At 50.6% G+C, this 25840-nt stretch overlaps 1 pseudogene across 1 annotated transcript in view; it reads left to right on the top strand.

Moving 5' to 3' along the window:
- LOC147119051 (uncharacterized) overlaps positions 1 to 25840 on the top strand; it is a 50951-nt pseudogene that overhangs the window by 19532 nt on the left and 5579 nt on the right. The window contains exons 3-6 of the transcript XR_015077871.1: positions 4640 to 4763; positions 9536 to 9669; positions 20264 to 21057; positions 21132 to 21231. The product of XR_015077871.1 is annotated as an uncharacterized LOC147119051 (transcript). The remainder of the gene's footprint in view (positions 1 to 4639; positions 4764 to 9535; positions 9670 to 20263; positions 21058 to 21131; positions 21232 to 25840) is intronic.

Here is a 25840-nt window from a genome sequence, read left to right as displayed (position 1 = left end):
AAAAGCAGGAACGAAGTGTCACAAAACCTATTTGAAAGTTCTTTATCTGAATGCACTTAGCATTCGTAACGAAATGGACGAGTTAATGGCACAAATAACTACATATGGGTATGATCTTGTGGCCAGTACAGAAACATGGCTGCAGGGTGACCATGACTGGGAATTAAACATACCAGGTTATTTAACAATCAGGAAGGACAGGCAGGAAGGAAGGGGAGGTGGGGTGGCTATGTTAATAAAGGAAGGAATCACTGTAATACAGAGAAATGATGATATTGGGTCAAAGGATCAGGATAGTGAAACAGTTTGGGTGGAGATAAGGAATAATAAGGGGAAAAAAACACTAGTGGACGTAGTCTATAGGCATCCGAACAGTTGCAACTCTGTTGGACGGAGTATTAATCAGGAAATAGTTGAAGCTTGTAATAAGGGAACAGCTATAATTATGGGGGATTTTAACTATCATATTAACTGGACAAATCAAATTGGGCAGGGCAGCCTTGAGGATGAGTTCATTGAGTGTATTAGGGATGGGTTTCTTGAGCAGTATGTAACTGAACCGACAAAGAAATGGCAGACCAACTAAATACATATTTTGGTTCTGTCTTCACAAAGGAGGACACAAATAACCTCCCAGAAATACCGGGGAACATAGGGTCTGATGAAAGGGTGGAACTGAAAGAAATCAGTATTTGTAGGGAAATGGTGTTAGGAAAATTGATGGGACTGAAGGCCGATAAATCCCCAGGGCCTGATAATCTACATCCCAGGGTACTTAAGGAAGTGGCCCTAGAAATAGTAGATGCATTGCTGGTCATCTTCCAGAACTCAATAGACTCTGGAACAGTACCCATGGATTGGAGGGTAGCTTATGTTACCCCACTATTCAAAAAAGGTGACAGAGAAAATGCGGGGAATTATAGACCGCTAAGCCTGACATCGGTAGTGGGGAAAATGCTAGAGTCCATTATAAAAGATGTAATAGCAGTGCACTTGGAAAGCAGTGACAGGATCGGACAAAGTCAACATGGATTTACAAAAGGTAAATCATGCTTGACTAATCTGGAATTTTTTGAGGATGTAACTGGTAAAATAGATAAGGGAGAACCAGTGGATGTGGTGTATTTGGACTTTCAGAAGGCTTTCGATAAGGTCCCGCATAAGAGATTAGCGTGCAAAATTAAGGCACATGGGATTGGGGGCAAGGTATTGACTTGGATAGAGAACTGGTTGGCGGACAGAAAGCAAAGAGTTGGAATAAACGGGTCGTTTTCTGAGTGGCAGGCAGTGACTAGTGGGGTACCGCAAGGATCGGTCCTAGGACCCCAGCTGTTCACAATATATATTAATGATCTGGATGAGGGAATTGGATGTAATATCTCCAAATTTGCAGATGACACAAAGCTGGGTGGGAGGGTATGCTGTGAGGAGGATGTCATGAAACTCCAGTACGATTTGGACAGGTTAGGTGATTGGGCAGAAACATGGCAAATGCACTATAATGTGGATAAATGTGAGGTTATCCACTTTGGAGGGAAAAACAGGAAGGCAGATTATTATTTGAATGGCAATAGATTGGGTGAAGGGGAAGTGCAAAGGGACCTGGGTGTTCTTGTGCACCAGTCGCTGAAGGTAAGCATGCAGGTGCAGCAGGCGGTTAAGAAGGCAAATGGTATGTTGGCCTTCGTAGCAAGAGGGTTCGAGTACAGGAATAAGGATGTCTTGCTACAGTTGTACAGGGCCTTGGTGAGACCGCACCTTGAGTATTGTGTGCAGTTTTGGTCGCCTTATCTGAGGAAGGACGTTCTTGCCATGGAAGGAGTGCAGCGAAGATTCACCAGGCTGATACCTGGGATGGCAGGAATGACGTATGAGGAGAGATTGTGTCGATTGGGCTTATACTCACTGGAGTTTAGAAGATTGAGAGGGGATCTCATCGAAACCCATAAAATTCTGTCAGGCCTGGACAGACTAGATGCTGGAAGGATGTTCCCGATGGTCGGGGAGTCCAGAACCAGGGGTCATTGTCTAAGGATAAGGGGTAGAACATTTAGGACTGAAATGAGGAGGAATTTCTTCACCCAAAGAGTGGTGAACCTGTGGAATTCTCTGCCACAGAGGGCGGTGGAGGCCAGTTCATTAAATATATTCAAGAAAGAGTTGGATATATTTCTTAAGGCTAAAGGGATCAAGGGATATGGGGAGAAGGCAGGGACAGGGTACTGAATTTGAATGATCAGCCATGATCTCATTGAATGGCGCAGCAGGTTCGAAGAGCCGAATGGCCTACTCCTGCTCCTATCTTCTATGTTTCTATGTTTCTATGACCAGGGGACAAGCAACCTTAGATTTGGTCCTGTGTAATGAGACAGGATTAATTTAAAATGTCCTAGTAAAGGATCCCCTTGGAACGAGTGACCATAACATGGTTGAATTCCATATTCGATTAGAGGGCGAGAAGGTTGGATCTCAAACAAGCGTGCTGAGCTTGAATAAAGGAGACTATGAAGGTATGAGAGCGGAATTGATTAGAGTGGACTGGGAAAATAGATTAAAGGGTAAGACGGTACATGATCAGTGGTGTATATTTAAGGAGTTATTTTACAACTTCCCAAAAAAAAATTCCACAGGAAAAAAGGGTGTAAAAGAAAAGATAGCCATCCGTGGCTAAGTAAAGTAATTAAGGATATTATCAGTCTAAAAACAAGGGCGTATAAGGTAGCCAAATCTAGTGGGAGGATAGAAGATTGGGAAGTCTTTAAAAGACAGCAAAAAATAACTAAAAGATTGATTAAGAAAGGGAAGATAGATTATGAAAGTAAATTAGCAAAAAATATAAAAACATAGCAAAAGTTTCTATAGTTATATAAAAAGAAAAAGGGTGGCTAAAGTAAATGTTGGTCCCTTAGAAGATGAGACCGGGAATTTAATGGTGGGAAACATGGAGATGGCAAAAACACTGAACAAATATTTTGTATCAGTCTTTACGGTAGAGGACACTAAGAATATCCCAACACTGGACAAACAGGGGGCTCTAGGGGGGGAGGAACTAAATACGATTAAAATCACAAAGGAAGTGGTACTTGGTAAAATAATGGGACTCAAGGCGGATAAATCCCCTGGACCTGATGGCTTACATCCTAGGGTCTTGAGAGAAGTGGCGGTAGGGATTGTGGATGCATTCGTAATAATTTTCCAAAACTCCCTGGACTCAGCAAAGGTCCCGACAGATTGGAAAACTGCTAATGTAACACCCTTATTTAAAAAGGGCAGTAGGCAGAAGGCTGGAAACTATAGACCTGTTAGCCTAACATCTGTGGTTGGTAACATTTTAGAGTCCATTATTAAGGAGACAGTAACGGGACATTTGGATAAACATAATTTAATAGGACAAACTCAGCATGGTTTTATGAAGGGGGAGTCATGTTTGACAAATTTGCTTGAGTTCTTTGAGGAAGTAACATACAGGGTGGATAAAGGGGAACCAGTGGACGTAGTGTATTTAGACTTCCAAAAGGCATTTGACAAGGTGCCACACAAAAGATTATTGCTCAAGGTAAAAAATCACGGGATTGGGGGTGATATTCTGGCATGGGTGGAGGATTGGCTATCTAACAGAAAGCAGAGAGCTGGGATAAATGTTTCATTCTCAGACTGGCAATCAGTAACTAGTGGTGTTCCGCAAGGGTCAGTGCTGGGTCCCCAACTCTTTACAATCTATATTAACAATTTGGAGGAGGGGACCGAGTGTAACATATCAAAGTTTGCAGATGATACTAAGATGGGAGGGAAAGTAGTGAGTGAGGAGGACATAAAAAACCTGCAAAGGGACATAGACAGGCTAAGTAAGTGGGCAGAGATTTGGCAGATGGAATACGATACTGGAAAGTGTGAGGTTATGCACTTTGGCAGGAAAAATCATAGAGCAAGTTATTATCTTAATGGCAAGAAACTGGAAAGTACTGCAGTACAAAGGGATCTGGGGGTCCTGGTGCACGAAACTCAAAAAGTTAGTATGCAGGTGCAGCAAGTGATCAAGAAGGCCAATGGAATGTTGGCTTTTATTGCCAGGGGGATAGAATATAAAAACAGGGAGGTATTGTTGCAGTTGTACAAGGTATTGGTGAGACCGCACCTGGAATACTGCATACAGTTTTGGTGTCCATACTTAAGAAAAGACATACTTGCTCTCGAGTCAGTACAAAGAAGGTTCACTCGGTTAATCCCGGGGATGAGGGGGTGGACATATGAGGAGAGGTTGAGTAGATTGGGACTCTACTCATTGGAGTTCAGAAGAATGAGAGGCGATCTTATTGAAACATAAGATTGTGAAGGGGTTGGATCGGGTGGATGCGGTGAGGATGTTCCCAATGATGGGTGAAACTAGAACTAGGGGGCATAATCTTAGAATAAGGGGCTGCTCTTTCAAAACTGAGATGAGGAAAAACTTCTTCACTCAGAGGGTAGTAGGTCTGTGGAATTTGCTGCCCCAGAAAGCTGTGGAAGCTACATCATTAAATAAATTTAAAACAGAAATAGACTGTTTCCTAGAAGTTAAGGGAATTAGGGGTTACGGGGAGCGGGCAGGAAATTGGACATGAGTCTAGGTTCGGAATGGTCATGGCCCTGTGGGTAGCGGAGTGGGCCCAGGGGCCGTGTAGCCTGGTTCTGCTCCTACTTCTTGTGTTCTAATTCTGTGTTAGATTTCAGGAGATGGTTCTATTCCTGTTCCTGGCTGGGGTGGAGATCACCTTTTACAGAAGGTAAGCACTGTGAAAGTATAGGGACAGAGTGATCTCCTGGAAGAGTTTCGATCGCCTAGATGGGTCGGAGAGGAATTTCCCAGATTTTTTCTCCCAAATTGGCCATTGGGTCTTTATCTGTTTTTTCGCCTCTCCCAGGAGATCACATGGGTTCGGGTGGGATGTAGAGTGATAGAAGATTTGAGGTTAGGATCAGATCAGCCATGATCTTATTGAATGGTGGAGCAGGCTCGACGGTCTGATTGGCCTACTCCTGCTCCTATTTCTTATGTTCTTATGTACAGCACAGAAACAGGCCATTCGGCCCAACTGGTCCATGCCGGTGTTTATGCCCCACACCCACCCTACTTCAATTAACCCGATCAACATATCCTCCCATTCCTTTCTCCCTCATGTGGCTTCCTCATAAATCCATCTATACTGTTCACCTCAACCACTCCTTGTAACGAGTTCCCCATTCTCACCATTCTCTGGGTAAAGACATTTCTCCTGAATTCCCTCCTGGATTTATTAGTTACTTTTATATTTATAGCCCCATAAATATGATGAGATTCTGTTAAGCTGACCAGTATGTTGTTGTACTTTGTCTTTTTCTGATGAATGAAACATTACTGAGCCCCTGTACCCGTGTTATGGGATGAAGTGCCAGACAAGTGAAGGCACAACATCTGGGTGTGAATCTAATAATAACCTCATGGACCGTATAGGTGTGATAACCAGACGGGCTTGTGGTTATAGTCTGGTCACAGATGGACTAAATTCCCTGAATTAGCAGGAGTTCAGGAGGCGGTCAACAGACGGGTCCAAACAATCCCATTTCCTGAGCGGTAACCAAGCTTGTGTATAAGAACAGGCCACTTAAGCCATTGTCAGTTGGAACAGACTCGAGAAGATCGCGCGTGAATCCACTGTACTTCTATTCTCCAGATTGAGGGAATTATCACCCGATCTGTGTTATGCAGCATCTTAATAAAGCCTGGAGAGACAATTTGTGTTCCCGTGAGCTTGATTATCGGGTATCCGAAACCCTAGGACTCCCGATCATTAGAGTCAACCTCAGTGTGTGGAAAGGGATTCCCTGGTGTATCCCACTCGCTGACACACCAGAGTGTCCACAGTGTGACTGTGGTGGGTCGATTCCACTGTTTCCGATGCCTTTAATCACATCCAGGACTGAACCATGTTAATTCAGGCAACTGGGGCTTGTTAATGTTAAGAGCCCCCAATAACTGGGCTGGATTTAAAGATTATTCCCTGTTCTCTCAGTACTAGTGAGCAGAGAGAAGCTGATGTTATAGAATCATGGAGCACAGTAGGATGCCTTTTGGCCCATCGTGCTGGTGCCAGCTCTCTGAAAGAGCGATGCAATTAGTCCCACTGCCCTGCTCTTTCCCCACAGCCCTGCAAATTTCTCCCTTTACTATATATCCAATTCCCTTTTGACAGTTAATATTGAATCTGCTTCCACCTCCCATTCAGGCAGTGCATTCCAGATCATCACAATTCGCTGTGTAAAAAAAGTCTCCTCATTTCCTCTCTAGATTCTTTTGCCAATGATCTGAAATCTGTGTCCTCTCGTTACCGACCCTCCTGCCAGTGACAACAGCTTCTCCTTACATAGAACCGTAGAAGATAGGAGCAGGAGTAGGCCATTCGGCCCCTCGAGCCTGCTCCGCCATTCAATGCGATCATGGCTGATCATCCAAATTCCGTACCCTGTCCCTGCCTTCTCCCCATACCCCTTGATCCCTTTAGCCCTGAGAAATATATCCAACTCCTTCTTGAATATATTTAATGAATTGGCCTCTACTGCCTTCTGTGGTAGAGAATTCCACAGGTTCACCACTCTCTGGGTGAAGAAATTCCTCCTCATCTCTGTCCTAAATGGCCTACCCCTTATCCTTAGACTGTGACCCCTGGTTCTAGACTCCCCGACCATCGGGAACATTCTTCCTGCATTTAGTCTGTCCAGTCCTGACAGAATTTTATACGTTTCAATGAGATCCCCTCTGATTCTTCTAAACACCAGCGAGTACAAGCCCAATAGATCCAATCTCTCCTCATACATCATTCCTGCCATCCCAGGATGGTGAATCTTCGCTGAACTCCTTCCATGGCAAGAACATCCTTCTGGATTCTGGATTAGATCAAAGCAGACGATCCAGGTTTGGTGTCCCCTACATACTATTTCCAGAACTACAGATCCTTGTTTGCTCGATCAAAACCCCTCATAATTTTGAGCACCTCGATCACAGCGCCACTTAACCGTCTCTGCTCCAAGTTATATTGCCATTGTTTTGTGAATTTTTGCTGTGATCGAGGTGCTGGATGTCCGTGCCTGGGAAATGGGACATTCTATCCTCGTGAGCACCGAGTGTCAGCATCCAGCAATCTCTGGTCAGGGACTGTCTTTTTAAACTGCCTCACCTGAGCTTTTTGACTCCCTGATTTCATTATTAAACATTTCAGAGTTTTTGCAGAGTGACCAAGGCTGAACAGATTAATGTGAGGTATTACATTTTGGTAGGAAGAATGGGGAGGTCACTTATCACTTGGAGGTTGCGAGTCTAGGTGGGGTAGAGGAACAAAGGGATCTCGGAGTACAAATACACAAATCACTAAAAGTTGTGACACAGGTTAGCAAGGCCATAAAAAAGCAAACCAAGCACTAGGGTTTATTTCTCGAGGGATAGAATTGAAAAGTAGTGAAGTTATGCTAAACCTGTATCGAACCTTGGTTAGACCACACTTAGAGTACTGCGTACAGTTCTGGTCGCCATATTATAAAAAAGGATATAGAGGCACTGGAGAGGGTGCAGAGAAGATTGACAAGGATATACCAGAAATGCGAGGGTATACAGATCAGGAAAGGATGAACAGGCTGGGTCTCTTTTCTCTTGAAAACAGAAGGCTGAGGGGTGACCTAATAGAGGTCTTTAAAATTATGAAAAATGTTGATAGAGTGGATACAGAGAGAATGTTTCCACTTGTGGGGAAGAGCATAACTAGAGGCCATCAATATAAGATAGTCACCAAGAAATCCAATAGGGAATTCAGGAGAAACTTCTTTACCCAGAGAGTGGTGAGAATGTGGAACTCGCTGCCACAGGGAGTGGTTGAAGCGAATAGTATCGATGTATTTAAGGGGAGGCTGGACAAACATATGAGGGAGAAGGGAATAGAGGGTTATGCTGATAGATTTAGATGAGGAAAGACGGGGAGGAGGCTCGAGTGAAGCATAAACACCGGCATGGGCTGGTTGGGCCGAATGGCCTGTTTCTGTGCCGTATATCCGATGTAATCCCATGTCAAGTATCCCAGCTGGCTTAGCTCCAGGCACTTTAGCTCAGTGGGCAGCACTCTCACCTCTGAGGCAGAAGGTCGTGGGTTCAAGTCCCAGTCCAGAGACCTGAGCATAAAAATCTCGGTTGACACTCCAGTACTGAGGGAGTGCTGCACTGTCAGAGGTGCCGTCTTTTGGATGAGATGTTAAACCGAGGCCCCCGTCTGCTCTTTCAGGTGGACGTAAAAGATCCCATGGCACTACATTGAAGAAGAGCAGGGGAGTTCTCCCCAGTGTCCTGGGGCCAATATTTATCCCTCAATCAACATCACTGAAATAGATTATCTGGTCATTGTCACATTGCTGTTTGTGGGAGCTTGCTGTGCGCCAATTGGCTGCCGTGTTTCCTACATTACAACAGTGACTACACTTCAGAAGTTCTTCATTGGCTGTAAAGCGCTTTGGGACATCCTGAGGTTGTGAAAGGCGCTACATAAATGCAAGTCTTTCAAAGCAAGACGGCGAGTGTCAGTGGTTGGAGGGAGGAGCTCAGTGTTCTCGGGACTGCAGCGGTTCAAGAAGGCAGATCACCACCACCTGCTCAAGGGCAATTAGGGGTGGGCAATAAATGCTGGCCATGCCAGCGACACCCACATCCCATGAATGTAGAGGGAGCTGTATTCTGTATCTGTATTCTGTATCTCATCCCTGCTGTACCTGTCCTGGGAGTGTTTAATGGGACAGTGCGGAGGGAGTCTTAATCTGTATCTAACCCATGCTAATCATCCACTTAATTTTTTAATATAATAATAAAGTATAACAATATAATCTCATCTTCTAACCCTTTCTAAAATTGTGCTAGTTGCCCGTGCGCTGAGTTTATCCGAGCATTGCTCCGATGGACGCCGCGCGGCTCATCCCAGTGTCTGAAATCACAAGAATCAACTTTCATTGATTTTCTCCTCCTCCTCCTATTGCTTGCTCTAAATGTATCTCTGCACTCCTCAGCCGGCCGAGACAATGGCGGTGGTTGTTACCCAGAACGCTCCGCGAGGAAGAATAGGCCCTGTCAATGCTGCAGGGGCCTAATGCGCAGGCGTGACGTGGGGGGGGGCAGGGCGGGTCCCGCGCGTGTGCAGTCAGTGCCGCCAGTCGGGTGATGGCGGCGGAAGGCAGAAAGAAGATTCCGGAGCGGGGAGGCGGAGGGGCGCAGGGGAGCAATGGAACCGGCGGGGAGGCTTTATAAACCCCCGATGTAGGCATCAAGCCCCCGAATAAGAACCTACGGGTGCTGCGTTTGCCCCGAGCGGGGCGGCGGCTGCGGGGCTTTCTCCCGGTGACAGGCCTGGCTCAACGGCCGCCATCTTGAGAGGCCGAGTGTGCAGCGGGGCGCATGCGCGGCCCCCTTGGGCCAGGGAGCAGGAGGAGAGAATGTTGTCAATTTCTGTCCTGGACTCTCAGTGATGGCTTTTGTAAACTCCTTTCACAGGCTGTGAGAAGGGCAGGATTGACAGACGGGGAAACTCAAACCAAACTTCACATCAAGATCTCAGAGAGTCACTCCATTCATCAGGACCTGAAATTCATCGGCCTTTTGAGTGTGGGAGGAGAAATGTTTGGGAGGTAAGTAGCACGGAGTCCAGTTCTATGGAGTACTGCTTCTACAGAGTACTTAACTCGGGAATTGGGTGAGTGAGGGAATTCGGTGAGGTGGGGGTAAGAGGTGCTGTTTGATACATTAAAAAATATATAAACAGCTAGGGTTAAATTAGGACTGTGGGCTAAGTTACAGTAAAGAGCTAAAGCATATAACTAAATGTAATAAATTCAACAAGGTTATTACCTAGATTAAAAACTATTAATAGACAATTGGGTATTTCAAAACTTGAAAACCTAATTAGTTAAATAAAATACAATAGAGATGGCAGGGCAGGTGATGTGTTGCAGCTGTAGCATGTGGGAGCTGGTGGACCCCAGTGTGATCCACAGCAACCACACAGAGTCATAGAGGCACAGAAGGAGGCCATTCGGCCCATTCAATCCGTGCCGGCTCTCTGTAGAGCAATCCAGTCAGGCCCATTCCCCCGCTCTATCCCCGTAGCCCTGCAAGTTTATTTCCCTCAAATGCCTATCCAGTCTCCCCTTGAAAACATGGAGTGTCTCCGCTTCCACAACTTCTGTCGGCAGCGAGTTCCAGGTCCGCACCACTCGCTGCGTAGAAAAGTTTTCCCTCACATCCCCCTGTATCTCTTGCCCAAAACCTTAAATCTATGTCCCCTAGTCCTTGTACCAGCAACTAGTGGGAACAGCCTTTTCCCGTCGAGCCTAGCCAAACCGGTCATAATCCTGTACACCTCTGTCAACACTCCCAGGGCAGGTACAGCACGGGTTCGATACAGAGAAAAGTTCCCTCTACACTGTCCCATCAAACACTCCCAGGGCAGGTACAGCACGGGTTCGATACAGAGTAAAGCTCCCTCTACACTGTCCCATCAAACACTCCCAGGGCAGGTACAGCACGGGTTAGATACAGAGCAAAGCTCCCTCTACACTGTCCCATCAAACACTCCCAGGGCAGGTACAGCATGGGTTAGATATAGAGTAAAGCTCCCTCTACAGTGTCCCACCAAACACTCCCAGGGCAGCTACAACACGGGTTAGATACAGAGTAAAGCTCCCTCTACACTGTCACATCAAACACTCCCAGGGCAGGTACAGCACAGGTTAGATACAGAGTAAAGCTCCCTCTACACTGTCCCATCAAACACTCCCAGGGCAGGTAGAGCATGGGTTAGATACAGAGTAAAGCTCCCTCTACACTGTCCCATCACACACTCCCAGGGCAGGCACAGTACGGGTTAGATACTGACGAAAGCTCCCTCTACACTATCCCATCACACACTCCCAGGGCAGGTCCTGGGACTCTGCTGCCCCTGTGCATGCACACTAGCAGCTGGTCCTGAGACTCTGCTAACCCTGAGGATGCCCAATAGCAGCTGGTCCTGGGACTCCGCTACCCTTGAGCATGCGCAGTAGCAGCTGGCCCTGGGACTCTGCCCCTGAGCATGCCCACTAGCAGCTGGTCCTGGGACTCTGCTGCCCCTGAGCATGCCCACTAGCAGCTGGTCCTGGGACTCTGCTGCCCCTGAGCATGCCCACTAGCAGCTGGTCCTGGGACCCTGCCCCCTGAGCATGCCCACTAGCAGCTGGTCCTGGGACTCTGCTGCCCCTGAGCATGCCCACTAGCAGCTGGTCCTGGGACTCTGCTACCCCTGAGCATGCCCACTAGCAGCTGGTCCTGGGACTCTGCTGCCCCTGAGCATGCCCACTAGCAGCTGGTCCTGGGACCCTGCCCCCTGAGCATGCGCACTAGCAGCTGTTCCTGGGACTCTGCTGCCCCTGAGCATGTGCACTAGCAGCTGGTCCTGGGACTCTGCTGCCCCTGAGCATGCCCACTAGCAGCTGGTCCTGGGACTCTGGGCCCCTGAGCATGCGCACTAGCAGTTGGTACGGGATTCTGCTGCCCCCTGAGCATGCCCACTAGCAGCTGTTCCTGGGACTCTGCTGCCCCTGAGCATGCCCACTAGCAGCTGGTCCTGGGACTCTGCTGCCCCCTGAGCATGTCAACTAGCAGCTGCTCCTGGGACTCTGCCCCTGAGCATGCCCACTAGCAGCTGGTCCTGGGACTCTACCCCTGAGCATGCCCACTAGCAGCTTGTCCTGGGAGTCTGCCCCTGAGCATGCCCACTAGCAGCTGGTCCTGTGACTCTCTACTCCTGTGCATGCCTACTAGCAGCTGTTCCTGGGACTCTGCTACACCTGAGCATGCCCACTAGCAGCTGGTCCTGGGACACTGCCCCGGAGCATGCCCACTAGCAGCAGGTCCTGGACACTGCTTCCCCTGAGCATGCCCATTAGCAGCTGGTCCTGGGATTCTGCTGGTCCTGAGCATGCGCACTAGCAGCTGGTCCTGGGACTCTGCTGCCCCTGAGCATGTGCACTAGCAGCTGGCCCTGGGCCTCTGCTGCCCCTGAGCATGCCCACTAGCAGCTGGTCCTGGGACTCTGCCCCTGAGCATGCCCACTAGCAGCTGGTCCTGGGACTTTGCTGGTCCTGAGCATGCGCACCAGCAGCTGGTCCTGGGACTCTGCTGCCCCTGAGCATGCGCAACAGCAGCTGGTCCTGGGACTCTGCTGCCCCTGAGCATGCCCACTCGCAGCTGGTCCTGGGACTCTGCTGCCCCTGAGCATGCCCACCAGCAGCTGGCCCTGGGACTCTGCCCCTGAGCATGCGCATTAGCAGCTGGTCCTTGGACTCTCTACCCCTGAGCATGCCCACTAGCAGCTGGTCCTGGGACCCTGCCCCCTGATCATGCGCACTAGCAGCTGTTCCTGGGACTCTGCTGCCCCTGAGCATGTGCACTAGCAGCTGGTCCTGAGATTCTGCTGCCCCTGAGCATGCCCACTAGCAGCTGGTCCTGGGTCTCTGCTTCCCCTGAGCATGCGCACTAGCAGCTGGTCCTGGGACTCTGCCCCTGAGCATGCGCACTAGCAGCTGGTCCTGGGATTCTGCTGCCCCCTGAGCATGCCCACTAGCAGCTGTTCCTGGGACTCTGCTGCCCCTGAGCATGCCCACTAACAGCTGGTCCTGGGACTCTGCTGCCCCTGAGCATGCCCAATAGCAGCTGGTCCTGGGACTCTGCCCCCTGAGCATGCCCAATAGCAGCTGGTCCTGGGACTCTGGGCCCCTGAGCATGCCCACTAGCAGCTGGCCCTGGGACTCTGCCCCTGAACATGCCCACTAGCAGCTGGTCCTGGGACTCTGCCCCCTGAACATGCTCACTAGCAGCTGCTCCTGGGACTCTGCTGCCCCTGAGCATGCCCACTAGCAGCTGGTCCGGGGACTCTGCCCCTGAGCATGCCCACTAGCAGCTCGTCCTGGGACTCTGCTACCCCTGAGCATGCCCAATAGCAGCTGGTCCTGGGACTCTGCTGCCCCTGAGCATGCCCACTAGCAGCTGGTCCTGGGATTCTGCTGCCCCCTGAGCATGTGCACTAGCAGCTGGTCCTGGGATTCTGCTGCCCCCTGAGCATGTGCACTAGCAGCTGTTCCTGGGACTCTGCTGCCCCTGAGCATGCCCACTAACAGCTGGTCCTGGGATTCTGCTGCCCCCTGAACATGCCCACTAGCAGCTGGCCCTGGGACTCTGCCCCTGAACATGCCCACTAGCAGCTGCTCCTGGGACTCTGCTGCCCCTGACCATGCCCACTAGCAGCTGGTCCTGGGACTCTGCTACCCCTGAGCATGCCCAATAGCAGCTGGTCCTGGGACTGCGCTGCCCCTGAGCATACCCACCAGCAGCTGGTCCGGGGACTCTGCCCCTGAGCATGCCCACTAGCAGCTGGTCCTGCGCCTCCGCTGCCCCTGAACATGCCCACTAGCAGCTGGTCCTGGGACTTTGCCCCTGAGCATGCCCACTAGCAGCTCGTCCTGGGACTCTGCTACCCCTGAGCATGCCCAATAGCAGCTGGTCCTGGGACTCTGCTGCCCCTGAGCATGCCCACTAGCAGCTGGTCCTGGGTCTCTAGTTCCCCTGACCATGCCCACTAGCAGCTGGTCCTGGGACTCTGGGCCCCTGAGCATGCGCACTAGCAGCTGGTATGGGATTCTGCTGCCCCCTGAGCATGCCCACTAGCAGCTGGTCCTGGGTCTCTAGTTCCCCTGAGCATGCGCACTATCAGCTGTTCCTGGGACTCTGCTGCCCCTGAGCATGCCCACTAACAACTGGTCCTGGGACTCTGCTGCCCCTGATATTGCCCAATAGCAGCTGGTCCTGGGACTCTGCTGCCCCCTGAGCATGCCCACTAGCAGCTGGTCCTGGGACTCTTCCCCTGAGCATGCCCACTAGCAGCTTGTCCTGGGAGTCTGCCCCTGAGCATGCCCACTAGCAGCTGGTCCTGGGACTCTGCCCCTGAGCATGCCCACTAGCAGCTTGTCCTGGGAGTCTGCCCCTGAGCATGCCCACTAGCAGCTGGTCCTGTGACTCTCTACTCCTGTGCATGCCCACTAGCAGCTGATTCTGGGACTCTGCTACACCTGAGCATGCTCACTAGCAGCTGGTCCTGGGACACTGCCCCTGAGCATGCGCACCAGCAGCTGGTCCTGGGACTCTGCTGCCCCTGAGCATGCCCATTAGCAGCTGGTCCTGGGATTCTGCTGGTCCTGAGCATGCGCACTAGCAGCTGGTCCTGGGACTCTGCTGCCCCTGAGCATGCCCACTAGCAGCTGGTCCTGGGACTCTGCCCCTGAGCATGCCCACTAGCAGCTGGTCCTGGGAATGTGCTGCCCCCTGAGCATGCGCACCAGCAGCTGGTCCTGGGACTCTGCTGCCCCTGAGCATGCGCACTAGCAGCTGGTCCTGGGACTCTGCCCCTGAGCATGCCCACTAGCAGCTGGTCCTGGGACTCTGCCCCTGAGCATGCCCACTAGCAGCTGGTCCTGGGAATGTGCTGCCCCCTGAGCATACCCACTAGCAGCTGGTCCTGGGACTCCGCTACCCTTGAGCATGCGCACTTGCAGCTGGTCCTGGGACTCTGCTACCCCTGAGCTTACCCACTAGCAGCTGGTCCTGAGATTCTGCTGCCCCTGAGCATGCCCACTCGCAGCTGGTCCTGGGACTCTGCTGCCCCTGAGCATGCCCACTAGCAGCTGGTCCTGGCACTCTGCCCCTGAGCATGCTCATTAGCAGCTGGTCCTTGGACTCTCTACCCCTGAGCATGCCCACTAGCAGCTGGTCCTGGGATCCTGCCCCCTGATCATGCGCACTAGCAGCTGTTCCTGGGACTCTGCTGCCCCTGAGCATGTGCACTAGCAGCTGGTCCTGGGATTCTGCTGCCCCCTGTGCATGTGCACTACCAGCTGTTCCTGGGACTCTGCTGCCCCTGAGCATGCCCAATAGCAGCTGGTCCTGGGATTCTGCTGCCCCCTGAGCATGGCCACTAGCAGCTGGTCCTGGGACTCTGGGCCGCTGAGCTTGCCCACTAGCAGCTGGCCCTGGGACTCTGCCCCTGAGCATGCCCACTAGCAGCTGGTCCTGGGACTCCGCTGCCCCTGAACATGCCCACTAGCAGCTGGTCCTGGGACTCTGCTGCCCCTGAGCATGCGCACTAGCAGCTGGTCCTGGGACTCTGGGCCCCTGAGCATGCCCACTAGCAGCTGGTCCGGGGACTCTGCCCCTGAGCATGCCCACTAGCAGCTGGTCCTGGGACTTTACCCCTGAGCATGCCCACTAGTAGCTGGTCCTGGGACTCTGCCCCTGAGCATGCCCACTAGCAGCTGATCCTGGGACTCTGCCCCTGAGCATGCTCACTAGCAGCTGGTCCTGGGACTCCGCTGCCCCTGAGCATGCCCACTAGCAGCTGGTCGTGGGACTCTGCTGCCCCTGAGCATGCGCACTAGCAGCTGGTCCTGGGACTCTGCCCCTGAGCATGCCCACTAGCAGCTGGTCCTGGGACTCTGCCCCTGAGCATGCTCACTAGCAGCTGGTCCTGGGACTCCGCTGCCCCTGAGCATGCCCACTAGCAGCTGGTCCTGGGACTCTGCTGCCCCTGAGCATGCGCACTAGCAGCTGGTCCTGGGACTCTGCCCCTGAGCATGCCCACTAGCAGCTGGTCCTGGGACTCTGCCCCTGAGCATGCCCACTTGCAGTTGGTCCTGCGACTCCGCTGCCCGCTGAGCATGCACGTTCTAAACCCCAACAAGAGTGGTGCATGTGGAATTTGAGTTGCCTGGAAAGGAATCTGTCATTTGCCTTTGATCAATAACCCTCATGGTCTTGAGGACCTCCATCAGGCTGGCCCTCATCCGTCACTGCTTCAGTGCACAGAAAAGCCCCAAACTTCTCCAATCTCTGTTACTAACTGCTCTTTGGAACAGAGGAGACTGAGGGAGATTTGATTGAGGTGTATAATATTACGAGGGGCCTGGATAGAGTGGGTAGGATTAGGAAGAACCTATTTTCCTTAGCAGCGAGGTCAATAACCAGGGGCCATAGATTTAAAGTAATTGGTAGAAGGATTACAGGGGAGGTGAAGAGAACCTTTTTCACTCAGAGGGTGGTCGGAGTCTGGAACCTTCTGCCTGAAAGGGTGGTAGAGGCAGAAACCCTCATCTCAGTTGAAAGGTACTTGGATATGCACATGGTGCTGTAACCTGCAGGGCTACGGACCAAGAGCTGGAAAGTGAGATTAGGCTGGAAAGCTGTTTTTTGGCCGGCTCAGGCACGATCGGCCGAATGGCCTCCTCCTGTGCCTTAATTTCTGTGATTCTATGATAACCCCTCTATTGCTAGACAGTCTGGGTCAAAATGGAGTGAAAAAGAGAAACAAAGAACTTAAAGAAAGACTTGCATTTATATAGCGCCTTTCACGACCATCGGATGTCCCAAAACGCATTACAGCCAGTGAAGTGCAGTCACTGTTGTAATGTAGGAAAAGTGGCAGCCAATTTGCACTCAGCAAGCTCCCACAAACAGCAATGTGATAAAGACCAGATAATCTCTTTTAGTGATGTTGATTGATGGATAAATATTGGCCATGACTCCCCTGCTCTTCTTTGTAATAGTGCCCTGGGATCATTTACGTCCACCCGAGAGAGCAGACGGGGCATCGTTTTAATGTCTGATCTGAAAGACGGCCCCTCCGACAGTGCAGCACTCCCTCAGCACTGCACTGGCGTGTCAGCCTGGACTTTTGCTCTCAAGTCTCTGGAGTGGGACTTGAACCCACGACCTCTGACTCAGGCGAGGGTGCATTTATTCGCCGCCCTTCACGACCCCAGGATGCCCAAAGCGCTTCACGGCCAATTCATTGATTTTGAATTGCTGTCGCTGTTGCAATGTAAGGAAAGGCGCCAGCCAATTTATACTCAGGGACCCTCTGTTATTCCTTCCCCTGGCTTCCCTCAGAATCCTCGGATGGAAACCATCATGTCCCTGGGATTTGTCCCCCCTCCATTTGAGGAATGTCTTCAGTCCCGTATCTTGTAGCTTTTAAAAGCTCTTTAGAATAATTTGTCCGTGACTACACAAACCACTCTGGGTACAGGTATATTGTGTATCAGTAAAACAGTCCGTGACTACACAAACCACTCTGGGTACAGGTATATTGTGTATCAGTAAAACAGTCCGTGACTACACAAACCGCTCTGGGTACAGGGATATTGTGTATCAGTAAAACAGTCCGTGACTACACAAACCACTCTGGGTACAGGTGTATTGTGTATCAGTAAAACAGTCCGTGACTACACAAACCACTCTGGGTACAGGTATATTGTGTATCAGTAAAACAGTCCGTGACTACACAAACCACCCTGGGTACAGTTATATTGTCTATCAGTAAAACAGTCCGTGACTACACAAACCACCCTGGGTCCAGTTATATTGTGTATCAGTAAAACAGTCCGTGACTACACAAACCACCCTGGGTCCAGGTATATTGGGTATCAGTAAAACAGTCCGTGACTACACAAACCACCCTGGGTACAGGTATATTGTGTATCAGTAAAACAGGTTTATTAAGCATTAAACATCCGGTACAAAGACGTAATACTGAACAAGAAGATAGTCGCAGTTTGTTCATCGAACCCCGGCATTCCTTCCGAGTGACTGTGGCGCAGTCTCCTTATTCTCTTGCTGTGTTCTGTTGACTGAAGCTTCTTCCTCCTCTGGCTTCGCGCTGCTTTCACTGTTCAATATCTGCATTTTTATTCCCTTTTTCTCCCATTTTGCTTACGTGGCAGTAATTAGTTCTCAGACACCTAGTAAATGTCCCTCCTTTCCTCGCCAATCATCTTATGACCTCGTTAGTTCCACTCGGCCTCTTTCTGTGCATAACACAATACCCTGATTTAAGAACTTCACTTTACAGAACATCCTTGAGGTGTTTTCTAAACAGTTTGTCTATTCTGCAGTTTCTAAAATGAAGGCTCCAACTCCTATCTCTCTTCTCTAGCTTGCACGGGAAGGTTCCATGGGGAAGGGCTGCTGTGGGTAATTGAGGAGTGGACCAGGGTGTTGCGGAGGGAGTGGTCCCTTCGGAATGCTGAAAAGGGTGGTGGATCATGTTGGAGGTGACAGAAATGGCGGAGAATGATCCATTGACTGTGGAGGCTGGTGGGATGAAAGGTGAGGGAGGACAAGGGGAACCCTATCGTGGTTCTGGGAGGGAGAAGGGGTGAGGGCAGAAATGCGGGAAATGGAATGGACACGGTCGAGGGCCATGCCAACCATGGTACAGGGGAATCCTCAGTTTTGAAATCCATGATTTTGAACGCCTCTATCAAATCTCCTCTCAATCTTCTCTGCTCTAAGAAGAACAACCCCAGCTTCTCCAGTCCATCCACGTAACTGAAGTCCCTCAGACGTGGAATCATTCTCATAAATCTTTTCTGCACCCTCTCTAAGGCCTTCACATCCTTCCTAAAGTGCGGTGCCCAGAATTGGACACAATACTCCAGTTGAGGCCGAACCAGTGTTTTATAAATGTTCATCATAACTTCCTTGCTTTTGGACTCTATGCCTCTATTTATTTATGAATCCCAGGATCCCAAAGCACTTTACAATTAAGTACTTTTTGAAATGTAGTCACTGTTGTAATGTAGGAAATGCGGCAGCCAATTTGCGCACAGCAAGCTCCCACAAACAGAAATGTGACAATGGCCAGATCATCTGTTTTTGTTATGTTGGTTGATGGATAAATATTGGCCAAGACAGCAGGGAGAACTCCCCTGCTCTTCTTCAAAATAGTGCCTTGAGATCATTTACGTCCACCTGAGAGAGGAGTGGAATTAATTATATAGTTCTACCAAAGGGTCAGCACAGGCTCGATAGGCCGAATGGCCGCTTTCTGCGTTGTTTTATTCTGCTTTGATGAACATGGCGGATGTCCTTACCCAGAGTGCCCCGCGTGGGTGAATACGGCCTATCTCCATCAGCAGGGGCGCAGCGCGCAGTCGCGGGAAGGACTGGTCTGTGGAGACCGCCTTCCTGCGCGGAGCATGCGCATGCAGCTCCAGGACACTGAGCGGGGGCGAGCGCGGCCTCAGCAACACCGAGTGCACATCTCAGGCCCCGAATCAGAGCGGCCGGGCCCGGCGGACGTGCGGCCAGGGCCCCGGCACCAGGAAACCCAGGGTGCAGCGCCTCCCCCAGACAGGAGAAACCACAACTGGATCGACACAGCAGAGCCGCCAATCCAGAGCCGGCTTGTATCAGGGCGGGCGCTGGATGCGGAAGTCGCTCCCTGGCCGCCTGTGGAGGTCTTTTTGTTGCTTCAGTTTGAGCTGGAGTGGAGATGGAGGAGAAGCTGCTGGGTTTAACCCCCAGTACTTCTGAGCCCAGGAGGACCCAACAATTTCCAATGTGAGACTGTCAAGGGAGGTGGATTCTGGGGGAGATTAGGTTGTTAAACAGACACTGTCCCTACAATGTAAAAGAGTATTGTTTTAGGAACAAGTATTTCTGGAGAGGCTTTGAATCCATTTTACATATACAGATTTTTTTACTCATTCCTGGGATGTGGGCATCAATGGCAAGGCCAGCATTTATTGCCCATCCCTAATTTCCCATTGAGGTGATGGTGAGTCACCTACTTGAACCACTGCAGTCCGTGTGGTGAAGGTGCTCCCACAGTGCTGTATGAGAAGGAGTTCCAGGATTTTGACCCAGTGACAATGAAGGAACGGCAATATATGTCTTAAGTCAGGATGGTGTGTGACTTGGAGGGGAACTTGAAGTTGATGGTGTTCCCATGCAACTGCTGTCCTTGTCCTTCTAGGTGATTGATGTCGCAGGTTTGGGAGGTTGTGTCAAAGAAGCCCTGTTCAGTTGTAGATGTATACAGTCCCTCTCTTGCACCCCCTTCCCCTCCCACCTCTCTCTCTCTCACCCCCTTCCCCTCCAACCTCTCTTTCTCACACCCTTTCCCTCCCACCTCTCTCTTCCCATAGAGGCCAGAGTCTTGGTGGCGGGTTCACTTCCCTGAAGGACATTAGAGAAACAGTTGGGTTTTTACGACAATCCGGCAGCTTTCATAGTCACTTGTTTCTAGTGCCGGTCCCACAAATGACCAGATTCATTAAACTCAATTTCACAACCTGCGTTTGTGTTTTTGTGGGTTCTCTCACACTCCCTTTTACCTCTTTGAAATTCATTTTACAGGATATTAGAATGGAGGATTTGCAGACCGTAAGCTCAAACCAAACATCACATCAAGATCTGACAGAGTCACGTGATTCATCAGGACCCAAATATCATCGGCCTTTGAACATGGAAACAAAAAGCACCGTTCACAGCGGGGAGAAACCGTACACATGTTCTGTGTGTGGACGAGGCTTCAGACGATCATTTGGCCTGTCGAGACATAAGCGCAGTCACACCACGGAGAAACCGTGTAAATGTGGGGACTGTGGGAAGGGATTCAGTTCCCCGTCCCAGCTGGAAACTCATCAGCGCAGTCACACCGGGGAGAGGCCGTTCACCTGCTCCGAGTGTGGGAAGGGATTCACTAATTCATCCAATCTGCTGAAACACCGCCGAGTTCACACTGACGAGAGACCGTTCCGGTGCTCCCACTGCAGCAGTTGGTTCAGGCAGTCATCTGACCTCATTGTACACCAGCGCACTCACACTGGGGAGAGGCTGTTCACCTGCTCAGTGTGTGGGAAAGGATTCACTTGTTCATCCCACCTACTGACACACCAGCGAGTTCACACTGGGGAGAGTCCGTTCACCTGCTCTGTGTGTGGGAAAGGATTCACTCAATCATCGAGCCTCACTTCACACCAACTAGTTCACACTGATAAGAGACCTTTTAAATGTTCTGATTGTGAGAAGAGATTTAAAAGCAAAAATGATCTGCTGACACACCAACGCACTCACACTGGGGAGAAGCCATTCACCTGCACTGAATGTGGGAAGGGATTCACTCAGTCTTCTGACCTTTTGATACACCAGCGAGTTCACACTGGGGAGACGCCGTTCACCTGCTCTGAGTGTGGGAAGGGATTCACTCAAACAACCTGCTGAGACACCAGCGAGTTCACACTGGGGAGAGGCCATTCACCTGCTCCGTGTGTGGGAAGGGATTCACTCATTCATCCAACCTGCTGACACACCAGCGAGTTCACATGTGATTACGGGGTTTGGATTCTGCTGTTATTGCTGCTGATGTTAATAACTAGGCTGGAGTTTATTATTCTGGATATATCTATATATATATATAAATAAAAGGATATGTCTCTCTGTCTGTCTCTCTATCTGTCTCTCTGTCTGTCTGTCTCCCTGTCCGGCTATACAATCAAAAGTTATAGAGCGTACCTACACATATGTTATATCAAAAGAAAGCTCATCATTAGGGGACTCTTGTAGGTGTATTTACTTTTTGGTCGGACAAAAATTGTGACGACGGTATCCAAAAAACGTTCAAAATTTCACTCATTATCTGCTCATTTGCATCGAGTGAGGGCGGGTTCATTGTGTGTGCGGGCGGGCCATCCTACAGTTGAGTGACAGGACCATTGACCAATCTTACACTTCAGTGACCTGACGGTTGACCAATCGCTGCATGTGTGGGCGGGCCTTATCATTCTGAACCGAGGTGAGTGTCAGCCATCTTGATTCCTAACTACTAACTATTGATTTATTTTTCCCACTTTCGTGTGTGGAGGGGATTTTATCCAGCACAAATTTGGTACTTAGGAGCCCAACTAGCTCATTATATAATTTGCGTGTAATAAATGAGTCCAGTATGTGATTTATTTCTCTGGGCCATGTCAGTGCGGGGGCCCGGGGCCTAGGCTTCTCCAACCACCAGCAGCGCAACTCCAGTCCCAGGCTCCTGGCCTAGACAGGGACCAACACTGGCAGAGGGGAGAGGGTCTGCTGCCTCCGCTCCATTCCTGGGGTCAGTAGGTGGGGAGGCTTCATAAGCAACTGGGGTAGGTCGCAAGCCCTGAATAATTATCTGAAGGTCCTGTGTTTGCAGCTGAGGGGATTTCTTCTGCTGACAGCCCCAGGTTAATGGCAGCCATCTTTGTCAAGGAGGGCAAAAAGTTTCAGTGCGACGCCATTTTGATTCAGTGTGTAACAGAGTGCATGCGCTGCCATCTTAGTACAGGAACATAGAGTGGGTGGGGCTTCAGTGCTCCCAATCGGGTCCTGGAGAGAAAATCGAGTGTGTGGGCGGGGCCTAATCTTTCCAACTGAACAGCAAGCGGTGGCCATTGTTGTTTGTGATACAACACACTGACAGGTGAGGACCCCCTTTTTTAATAAAAAGATTGGTGAGGTTGTAAAGTGTATGTTATAGAAAGATTTACCAAAAATGTTTTATAAGTACTTTAAGTTTCATGTTTCAAGGTATTAAAAAGTAGGCTGGACCATGTCAGTGTAGGGGCCCGAGGGCCTAAGCTTCTCCAACGGTCGGCAGCGCAACTCCAGTCCCAGGCTTCTGGCCCAGACAGGGACCAACACTGGCAGAGGGAGAGGGTCTGAGGGTCTGCCTGGCCTTTTCCCCTCCGCCTCCCACATGTCCTCCCCAACACCCCTCGCCCCCCTTCTCCCCCCCTCACACCCACACACCCCCCTTCCCCCCCTCCCACACCCCTCACCCTTTGCCCCCCCTCCACCACACCCCCTTCACACCTGCTCCCCCCACACCCCCCCTCCCCACACCACCCCTCCCACATCACCCCCTCCCACACACCCTCCCACACACCCCTCCCCACCCCACACACCCCCCTCCCAACACACAACCCTTACCCCCACACACTGTTCCCACACCCCCCCTTCCCCCTCCCACACTCCCCTTCCCCCCCCCAACACCCCCCCCCTTCCCCCCTCACCCACACCCACCCTTCCCCCTCTCCCACACCCCCTTCCCCCCTCTCCCACACCCCCCTTCCCCCCTCCCACACACCCCCTTCCCCCCAACACCCCCCTCCCACACAACCCCTTCCCCCCCCACACAACCCCTTCCCCCCCCACACACCCCCTTCCCCCCACACACCCCCTTGCCCCCCACACAACCCCTTCCCCCCCACACAACCCCTTCCCCCCCCACACACCCCCTTCCCCCCACACACACCCTTTCCCCCCACCCCCCTTTCCCCCCCTTTCCCCTCCACCCCCCCTTTCCCCCCTCCCCACCCCACACCCCTTTCCCCCCCTCCCAGCGCACCTCCATTCCCCCCTCCCAACCCCCTTTTCCCCAACCCACTTTTCCCACACACACCCTTTCCCCCACCACCCCTTTCCCCCACCACCCCTTTCCCCCACCCCTTTCCCCTTTCTCTCCTTTCCTCTCTCTCTCCTTCCCTCTCTGTCTCTCTCTCTCTCTGTCTCTCTCTCCCTCTCTCTTTGTCTCTCGCTCCCTCTCTCTCTCTCACACTCCCTCTCTCTCTCTCTCTCACACTCCCAGTCTCTCTCTCTCTCACACTCCCACTCTCTCTCTCACTTCTCCCCCACTCTCACTCTCTCTCTCCCCCACACTCTCTCTCTCCCCCACACTCTCTCTCTCCCCCACTCTCTCTCTCTCCCCCACTCTCTCTCCCCCACACTCTCTCTCTCTCTCTCCCCCACTCTCTCTCCCCCACTCTCTCTCTCTCTACCCACTCTCTCTCTCTCCCCCACTCTCTCTCCCCCACTCTCTCCCCCCCACTCTCTCCCCCCCACTCTCTCTCCCCCACTCTCTCTCCCCCACTCTCTCTCCCCCACTCTCTCTCCCCCACTCTCTCTCCCCCAGTCTCTCTCTCCCCCACTCTCTCTCTCCCCCCCACTCTCTCTCTCTCTCCCACTCTCTCTCTCTCCCCCACTCTCTCTCTCCCTCACTCTCTCTCTCTCTCTCTCCCCCACTCTCTCTCTCACCAGTCTCTCTCTCTCCCCCAGTCTCTCTCTCCCCCTATCTCTCTCTCTCCCCCTGTCTCTCTCTCTCTCTCTTCCCCATCTCTCTCTCTCCCCTAGTCTCCCTCTCTCTCTCCCCCAGTCTCTCTCTCTCCCCCAGTCTCTCTCTCTCTCCCCCAGTCTCTCTCTCTCTCCCCCAGTCTCTCTCTCTCTCCACCAGTCTCTCAATTCAATTCAGTTCAAATCCCTTTATTGGCATGACCAGGTACATCTTATGTTGCCAAAGCATCGAAAAACATTAATGGTTGAACACATAAACGCAGATCTATCCATACAGTGTATAAACAGATATATCCCTGAGTGTATAAATATACATTCGTATAATTTGTATATACTCTTTTCTTAGATTTAACGGTTGTCCCTCTGTTTATGGCAAGCTGTAACATAGTGTGCCGCTAAGGTTACACAATTTCTCTGTTCCCCTAGTAGGTATGGGAGTTTTTGGTCGTCATTCAAATTTCTGAATTCAGGGCATATTTTTGTGAATTTTGGGTAGAAATTCTCCCTGATGCCCTGATATTTTCCACAAGCTGTGAGGAAGTGCATCTCTGTCTCCGCCACTCCCTGACTGCAGTGAGAGCATATCCTGTCCTCTCTTGGTAGCCGGGTCTGCCTCTGTCTACCTTTTTCGATGGCCAGGCTATGTTCACTAAGTTTGTACATTGTCAAGGTTTTTCTCAGTTTGCTATCCTTTACCATGGTCAGGTATTCAGCCATGTTGTCTTGTCTGTTTAGGGCCAAGTAGCAATTGAGTTTGTTTTGGGTTTTTGTTGTTTCTGCCCAATATGACAGATATTTTTCCTTTTGCTTAGTGACAATTGTGTTGGGTCGAATTCTCTGTGCTACGTTGTCACTGTCCTGGGGCTGGTTATTGTTAGTGGTGTTAGTAATTACTTCACTGAGTCCCAGGACTAGTTGACTGAGGGTATTCTTCTTTATGGTCCTCTCTTGGCATTTCAGGACTTTGTAATGATAGCAGTGGGGGTTGCTCATTTTTAGGTGTTTCCAAAATTTGGTGGCTCTTTTTTGGATAGTAATTATTAATGGATATTGGCCTAGTTCTGCCCTGCATGCATTGTTTACGGTTTTCCTTTGAGTCCGGAGGGTACTTTTACAGAATTCTGCATGTAGGATCTCAATTGGGTGTTTGTCCCATTTTGCAAATTCTTGTTGTGTTAGCGGTCCCCACACCTCACTGCCATAGAGTGCAATTGGTTCAGTTACTGATTAAAAGAATTTGAGCCAAATGCTAATTGGGATTTCTATTTGGATTGCTTTTTTAATGGCATAGAAAGCCCTTCTAGTTTTCTCTTTCAGTTCATTCACAGCCAGATGAAAATTTCCTGTAGAACTGATTTTTAAGCCCAAGTATGTGTAGTTAGTGGTTTGTTCAATTTTAGTTGTTCCTAGTGTGAAATTTATTCTGGTTCCCTGATGTCTGGATCTTTGCTGGAACACAAGGACTTTGGTTTTTTGGAGGTTTATTGTCAGGGCCCAGGTCTGACAGAACGACTCTAGCAGATCCAGGTTCTGCTGTAGACCCTCCTTAGTTGGTGACAGCAGAACCAGGTCATCTGCATAGAGGAGGAATTTAACCTTGGATTCATATAGGGTGAGGCCGGGTGCTGTAGATTGTTCAAGTAGTTTTGCCAGCTCATTTATGTAAATATTAAAGAGTGTCAGTGAGATGGGCGAGCCCTGCGTCACACCATGCCCCTGTGGGAAGTATTTTGTTTGTTTGTCTCCAATTTTAACTGCACATTTATTGTTTGTATACATTGATTTAATTACATCATATGTTTTTCCCACTACACCACTTTCAATAAGTTTCAAGAA

Source organism: Somniosus microcephalus, chromosome 4, assembly GCF_052327205.1.
Source record: "Somniosus microcephalus isolate GS21.2 chromosome 4, FLI_Smic_1.0, whole genome shotgun sequence".
Taxonomy (NCBI): Eukaryota; Metazoa; Chordata; class Chondrichthyes; order Squaliformes; family Somniosidae; genus Somniosus; species Somniosus microcephalus.
Note: the sequence above shows the minus strand (reverse complement) of the source record. Positions and strands in the feature narration are given on the sequence as shown.